This window comes from Trachypithecus francoisi, unplaced genomic scaffold, assembly GCF_009764315.1.
Source record: "Trachypithecus francoisi isolate TF-2019V2 unplaced genomic scaffold, Tfra_2.0 Lachesis_group5, whole genome shotgun sequence".
In the NCBI taxonomy this organism is placed as follows: Eukaryota; Metazoa; Chordata; class Mammalia; order Primates; family Cercopithecidae; genus Trachypithecus; species Trachypithecus francoisi.
The window spans coordinates 66857424-66866134 of NW_022681470.1; positions in this window are offsets into that span (position 1 = coordinate 66857424).

Genomic DNA, 8711 nt, shown 5'->3' on the forward strand with positions numbered 1-8711 from the left:
CTTTAATGATTTTTAAAGTGTTTTTGTTTCTTGAAGAGCCAACATGGGCTCAAGGGTATATTCCTGTGTGGTTGAGAAAACAATTTATCTTTGTATTCCAGCAGACAATGTCCAGACCTGGCCCATGCTGCCCTCATCTCTCTTTGCACTAGAACCTGTCCTGTCCCAAATACATTCACCATCATCTACCGTAGCCATCAAAGGAACTATAGTTACAGTTACTTTCGGGCTGGAGAACAAAATTATCCAAACATTTATCTGGCTCCCAAATCCCTAGTTGTGTCTTCAGACAAAGCTAGAGGAGCAATTAGTTAGCAGAATAAGGGTAGTACCATTCCACTGCACTCAACACTAAATTACAACCAGTTTTGCAATCTGCCTTTGTGGAATTTCCAGTGCAAGAATTCATAATAAACTCATGAAGGGCTTTTTTTTTTTTTTTTTTTGAGGTAGAGTCTTACTCTGTTGCCCAAGCTGCAGTGCAGTGGCACGACCGTGGCTCACTGCAACTTCCGCCTCCTGGGTTCAAGTGATTCTCCTGCCTCAGCCTCCTGAGTAGCTGGGATTGGGATTACAGGCACATACCACCACACCTGGCTAATTTTTGTATTTTTAGTAGAGACAGGGTTTTGCCGTGTTGGCCAGGTTGGTCTTGAATTCCTGACCTTAAGTGATCTAACTGCCTCGGCCTCCCAAAGTGCTGGGATTACAGGCGTGAGCCACTGCACGCAGCTGAAAGGACATTTTTAGTTAATGAATTTTATTTCTAAACTTTTAGTTCTAGCCAGAATGAATGCATAACAAAGAAAGTAAGAAGAAACAAAAATGTACAAGAAAATGGTAGAAAATCTTGTTCATGAGAAGTGGATATGGTTGTTAAAGTAAATATGAGAAAAGCTGGTGTTTTAGGGTCTTCACTATCTAAAGAAAAAAAGCTGCCCCCAAAATGGAAGGTAACTGCAGTTACAGTTACTTTAGGGCTGACCCTAGTTCCAAATAAAACATTAAAATTGCTGAAGCCTAGCACACCAGATGTAATAGTCTCAGGGGTTAAGGCTGGGATGTCAAAGTTACACCAGGGAGTGATTTGGTAACAGTCAAAAGGGAGAGAACATTGATTTGGGCTAATAGGCAATTATAGACTCAGTTTCATTCAAGATTGTAATTCCTAACTTAATGTTTTAAAAAGCAGGACCACAATCTGTACCCTGCGGATTTTTTTATCCTTATTTCTCCCCCTCCAAAAAAAAAGAAAAGAAAAAATTCTTGTATCACATGAATTAATCAATGGTGCTCAGAAGAGTCGTGATTTTCTTGGGCAAAATGGCACATAACAGGTGAAAAAGAAAAAAAAAAACGCATCATTTGTAAGTCAGGCCACCCTAGGCTGGATTAATCACTCCCTCCTCTCTGTTCCCTCAGTGCATGGCTCACACTTTCATGAAAGAATTTATCACACTGTGATGTTGTGGGGAATGATTGGCTTCTATGACTGCTCCCTTTCTCTGGACTGTGAGCTCCCTGAGGCCAAAGACTTTGTTTTATTCTTTTACATAAATTCCCTTGGCGCTTAATATATCCCCAGAGTGCAGTGGTACAGAATCAATGATTACTCAGTAAACAAATACTCCCCAGGTTCTGTACTGCACCCAGTCCCCTGCATGAGGTGTAAAAGTCATTTGGCCCCTAATGCATCACTGGTTTTTGAATCCAGATAGATGTGAGTCCAGCATCCTCAGTCTTAACTCTTTTGTAAACCTGCCTTTCCTGAGAAGAATCAGTTTATAAATGGGAGACAACACCAGCTTTCCTCTTCGCCCAGTGGCTGCTCCTCCTTAGTCACCTTGCTGGTTCTTCTTCATCTGTCCTGTGTCTTAAATTTGCAGCTACCCCAGGGCTCTGTTTTCAGGCTTCTTCTCTGTATTGATATTGAGTAATCTCATTCAGTCCCAATCATACACTGACCACTCTCAGGTCATTCTGGCAGCCTGGATCTCTCTCCTGAACTCCAGATGTGCCACATACCTGGACCTTTCCACTTATATGTCTATGGGAATCTATCTATAGCTTAATATGTGAATTGAATTATCTGGACACTAGCTAGGCATGGTGGCTTATGCCTGTAATCCCAGCACTTTGGGAGGCCAAGGTGGGTGGATCACTTGATGTCAAGAGTTCGAGACCAATCTGGCCAACATGATGAAACCCGTCTCTACTAAAAACACAAATAATAATAATAATAAAAATTAGCCAGTCATGGTGGTGCACGCCTGTAATCCCAGCTACTCAGGAGGCTGGGATAGGAAAAGCATTTGAACTAGAGAGGCAGAGGCTGCAGTGAGCCGAGATCACACAACTGCACTCCAGCCTGGGCAACAGAGTGAGATCCTGTTTCAAATAAATACATAAATAATAAGAATTATCTGAGCACTTGTTGGGCAGATGGATGCAGTGTTTCTGAGCCCACAGGGATAAGGGAGAACATAAGAAGTTAAGAGCTGTGGAGAGCTGGGGCCGGGTGTGGTGGCTCACGCCTGTAATCCCACCACTTTGGGAGGCCGAGGTGGGCAGGTTATGAGGTCAGGAGATTGAGAGTATCCTGGCTAACATGGTGAAACCCCGTCTATACTAAAAATACAAAAAATTAGCCGGGCGTGATGACAGGCGCCTGTAGTCCCAGCTACTCAGGAGGCTGAGGCAGGAGAATGGTGTGAATCCAGGAGGCGGAGCTTGCAGTGAACTGAGATCACGCCACTGCACTCCAGCCTGGGCGACAGAGTGAGACTCTGTCTCAAAAAAAAAAAAAAAAAAAAAAAAGAGCTGTGAAGAGCTGGACCCTGGGTTCACCCGTGTGATTCCATCATATTATAACCATATTTGCATAGTGACCAGCATGGAGAGTGTGGATTTCACGGATGTTTCTGGTAAACTGAACTCATTACAGTCTCAAAATATGATAATTATACCAGGAGAGACTTGAGATGCTGGTTTCAATAAATGCTGAGAAGTAGGAGGAAGCACTTGGTAAACATATGAAAACGTCTTCAAAGTCGCCCTGGCTGGAATGCAGTGGCACAATCTCGGCTCACTGCAACCTCCATCTCCCAGGTTCAAGCGATTTTCGTGCCTCAGCCTCCCAAGTAGCTCGGATTACAGGCGCATGCCACCACGCCCGGCTAATTTTTGTATTTTTAGTAGAGATGAGGTTTCATCATATTGGCCAGGCTGGTCTTGAACTCTTGATCTCAATTAATCTACCCACCTTGGCCTCCCAAAGTGCTGGGATTACAGGCATGAGCCACAGCGCCCAGCTGAAAAAGTCTCCAAAGTTGTGGTGGGCAGCATCCAAAGCAAACTAATTGCTCAGGTAAGGCATCAGAAGGGAAGATTTAATAGCCTTGACACCCACACCAGACATCCTTGTGATTGCTCTAAACTCCAAATCTGATCACATAACTTCCTTGCTTGAAATCCCTTATCAGCGCCTCACATTTTATGGGATTGGATGTCAACTTCTCCACAAGGCATTCAAGGCCTTTCATGGACTGGCTCCTCACCTGCCAGGTCTCTAACCCCTCCTGTCCTGCCTGTCCACCTCAGTGACGTGGACCGCTTGCAGTTATCCAAACACGTCTCTATACTTTTGTTCATGCTATTGCCTCTACCTGGAATTCGCTCTTCCTATTTATTCGCCCAGGAAATCCTGACTCGGTCCATCCTCTGTGCAGCTCCCCACAAACTTTTCCCTCTTCTCCATGGCAGAATGAATTTCTTTATCTTCTGGGTTCCTTTAAACCTTTTGTACATCTTTTAGCCCATGACAATGTTAATTCTTTGTTAATTGCTTTGTCTCCCAACTAGACTCTGAGATCCTCAAGGGAAAAGTCTGATGTTTGAGTTTTTGAAATCCCTGATGCTCAGTGTTATTCCTGGAACACAGTAACAGTTTAGAAAATGCTTGATAAAATGAATGAATGAACGAAAAATACCAACATTCCACTAGGGGAGCAATGCAAAACTTGATGCCCTCTAACAGCATTTAAGGCTTGTTCTCAACTAAAGTAATAGGATAAAATATTTTCAATTTTAAGCTAGACCTAATGTAAATCAATCCCTGATACACCTGATGAAACATACTTATAAAAGTTCACTATATTCCAGGTTCTGAGTTTCACAGTGGATACTTCTTATGGGTACAGATGAATGGAAAGGGCAGGGGCCATATGTACTAATATTTTGTATTTTTATGTTATGTAGCGTGCATCACAAAGCTTTGCTCTTCACAGACATAATCTCATTTCTAAAGTCTGCTCCACCTAGAAAGCTTATTGCTCCACATATAATAAATGCTGTGGAATCCGATGACTACACAGCTTCCTAATTTCCTATTGTTCTATCTCCATCATATCCTGTCTTGAACGCACGAACTTACTGTTGATGAGGTCAGGAGACACAACTCATATAGCCTCATATCCATAATTTTGATCAATTTTGAGTTCAATACTAGTGTTCAATGAATGTGTCTGGCTGACACATTCTCAGCCTGAGACCAGCATCCCCCTACCTGGGTAAATGTGTCCTTGCAGATTCCTTAGCATCCAGCATTGTTCAGTTCAGCATTCAGCACAGTGAATTGTAATGGTCTGTGTACTTACCTACACCCAGACAAGACTGTGAACTCCCTGAGGAGACTGGCATGATCTTATTCTTTCTCCTAGCCTCGGCTGCCAGCATAGTACCTGGCACGTACGTGTTAGGTAAATATTTTTTTAAACAAATAAGTGGGCCGGGCGCGGTGGCTCAAGCCTGTAATCCCAGCACTTTGGGAGGCCGAGACGGGCGGATCACGAGGTCAGGAGATCGAGACCATCCTGGCTAATACGGTGAAACCCTGTCTCTACTTAAAAATACAAAAAACTAGCCGGGCGACGAGGCGGGCGCCTGTAGTCCCAGCTACTCAGGAGGCTGAGGCAGGAGAATGGCATAAACCCGGGAGGCGGAGCTTGCAGTGAGCTGAGATCAGGCCACTGCACTCCAGCCTGGGTGGCAGAGCAAGACTCCGTCTCAAAAAAAAAAAAAAAAAAAAAAAAAAAAACAAATAAGTGAGCTAATTCCACAATTTTATAAGGCTAGTGAGAGACTGATTTCTGCCAGCACTCTCGGGAAGAGGCTGGATTGCTTTGGGCCTGTACACAGACATACATGTATACATGTTGCAGAAGAGCTGGTCTTGTATGTAGGAAACTATCTAATTTAAGGCTACTAGGAAAACACACACACACACACACACACACACACACACACACTCCTTCCTTAGAATCTTCCCAGTTCAGAAGCTGAGGTATCTGACTTTCACCATTAGAGAGTCATACCTTTGGATATACATGGATTCCTCTCAACATATCTTGAAACTATGTGACCTTGTTATCACAAAAAAATTAGATCTTAGACATCCCCAGCATCTGAGATGTATCCTCAAGCAGTGCTCCCCCTAGCTCTATTGAGAATCTCAGATAGACCTCTGCTTACTCTCTGTATTTTGCATTAGAAAGTGACTGACTTGTGTCTTTAAAAATATATAGCTATATGTCAAGTAAGTACTTTCAAATTATATATACCATAATATTTACAAACAATTAAAACATATCAATTTGTAGAACTCCATGAATTCAAAATGATACTAAAAATAAAAACCAAAACTTAATTGACCACCATTAAATCTAGTGATCAACTTCTTATATTGAAATTGGCAAATGAAGGCAAAGAATCAAGCATTTATTCTTTCCTATATAAACTGTACCACTGGGTAACCAAAATGTAATTAAGGTAGAAATTTGTCTTCACAACAAGAATTCAGCAAGTAAGTAAAGAATAAATGACAGAATCAGAGTATCACTCCCTGAAATAGAATTATAACATATTCATGAATTAATGAATTTACGCATTGAGCATCAATGTCTGGTAACATCACAGAAAGAAAGGCAACCAGATATCATATGCCTTCTGATGGAAGTATAAAATACCAAGCATAATGAAGTCTGATCAAACTTCTAGATCCAACAATCAATTCATAAGAAATATAGAGAAGAGCATAACATGTTAAACGACATGTTAAACCAACAAATTTTTTTTTTTTTTTTTGAGATGGAGTCTTACTCTGTCGCCCAGGCTGGAGTGTGGTAGTGCCATCTCGGCTCACTGCAAACTCCGCCTCCTGGGTTCACACCATTCTCCTGCCTCAGCCTCCTGAGTAGCTGGAACTACAGGTGCCCGCCACCTCGCCCAGCTAAGTTTTGTATTTTTAGTAGAGATGGGGTTTCACTGTGTTAGCCAGATGGTCTCAATCTCCTGACCTTGTGATCCACCCACCTCGGCCTCCCAACAAAGTATTTTTAAAAGACAACATTTATGAGACAATCAAAAATTTGAACACTGGCAGTATATATGATTATATTAAATAGTTATCACTTTTTTTTTAGGTTGGATAATGCCATTGAGGCTACATTAAAAAAAAACCCTTAACTTTTAGAAATACACACTAAGATATTTACAGATGAAATAATATGATGTTTGGGATTTGCTTCAAAAATAATGCAGAGTAGGGACAGGGCAGTGGTTGGGCATATAAATGAGACAACATGGTCTTGAGTTGACAGTTGTTGAAACTGAGCAACAGGTATATGGGAGTTCATTCTCCCATTTTGTCTACTTTTGCATACACTTAAAATGTGCCATATAAAACATTTTTTTCTTTTAAATTATTAACTGATTCTGAAGCATTCCTATATCTTGTCCTAAGGGATTGCTATCCCTCTCCCACTCCTTGAGATCATTATCCTAGAGAATCTTCTGGAAATTGCAAATATCCCAAGGACAGTAACTTGTTAATTCATCAACAGCTATCTGTAAACTAATATAGAGGGTTATTTCCTGGACTGCCTTTAACACTGAAAATACGGAGTTCCTGTGAGTAGAGGTAAAAGAAAACTTTGGAGAAGGGAAACAGAAGGGCAGAGGGAGGGAAGAAGAAAGAAGAAAAACAAATTTTATCTTCATTACAGTTTTCCAAAGGCCTTCATTTGTTAGCATATACATCTTCTTTGTGCGGGTTTTAGTAAGAGAACCTTCACGGGGTGGGTGGGGGGAGAGAAATGCTTACCTTCTTGGCTCTTAGGTTAAATTTTCACAAAGGATCCCTTTTTATGTTGTCAAAGGGTAATATAAATATTTTTAGGACAAAAAGGGTTTCTTTTTGCATTACCCAGTGATCCAATGATGAGACTGCTTGGGTGGGGCTAGGGTAAATTTTTGCCTGAACCTGAGAACCGTCTAGACCTGTACACAAGACCACAAGGGTGTGGAAACCAGGAGAGTAAGAGTCACTTCAACTGCTCGAGAATATAGCTTTCATAGAAGATCTCTGGAAGAACACCAAGAAAGTGGCTGCCTCTGGGGAGGGAAACTGGGGCACTTGGGATATATTGGGAAGGGGAAAAAAGATGGCTCTTTATTGTTACAGCCAAGTTATACTGTGGTCAGCACCTTAAAATATGTGATGACATCTTGTAAACAGGCTTTTGTTGACCTAAGTGACTGTACCTTTTATCTTGAAATTAGATAGAAGACAAATGGCTATTTATGGGTTCCTTGGCTGTCCCAGCTGCTGGGCACCACCCACTCTGTTTGCATGTGTTCCTCATATTCTCTGGCCCTGTCCTCCCTTCCCCACCCCAGCCTCTCCGAATCTAATTAAGAATAGTAGATGGTCACCAGAACTGACAAGAATCACATTCTAATAGTTTTATTACAACTTCTATGGTGTGACATAGTATCAGGGAAAACCCAAATTTCCCACAGTAGCACTCCAATAGCAGAGCTGTTGGACGCTCCTGTTTTACCTTAAATATTCAAGTGAATTCTGCGGCTTACGATTTAAGCACTCCGTTTCTATAGAACATGGTATCATAAGTTACTATTAGGAAAAGGGTCTCATCATCTTTATCCTGTGGTCTCAAGCAGCCCTGCACACTTTGCAGATCCCTAGAATACTGAGTCTACTTTTGTATTTTTGCTTTTTCCTGTTTATTTAGGTGTTATTTACATACATTAAAATTCACTCACTTTAACTGTACAGTTTAACTTTTCTTATTGTATACAAGGCATAAGTACCAGCATGATCAAAATGTAAGATGGTTCCTTTACCTTCAAAAGCTTTTCCATCCCCTTTTGTCCGAGGTCAGTTATGAGACACTGGATTGGGTTTCACAGCCTTTTCTAGCATTGATTGGGGTGATTTCAGCAAAGTCGCTTTACCTCTCTAGCTGTGTTTCTGCTGCTGTTAATGAGGAATGCTGGAACAGATTTGTTTCCAGGGACTCTTCCAATACTTGCAGAGAACGCGAGAGTGGGGTGAGGGTGGGAATCACACACTTGTGGGCCCCATGATTGATACTAATGGGTAAAAGCATGTGGTTGTATTAATTAAGGTTCTTCTCTCTTCTCTTGCTAGCGTGTTATTTATTATTTATTTATTTATTTATTTTTTGAGAAGGAGTCTCGCTCTTGTCGCCCAGGCTGGAGTGCAGTGGCGTGATCTCAATTCATTGCAACCTCCACCTCGGGTTCAAGCAATTCTCCTGCCTCACCTCCTGAGTAGCTGGGATTACATGCACCCGCTACCACACCCGGCTAATTTTTGTACTTTTAGTAGA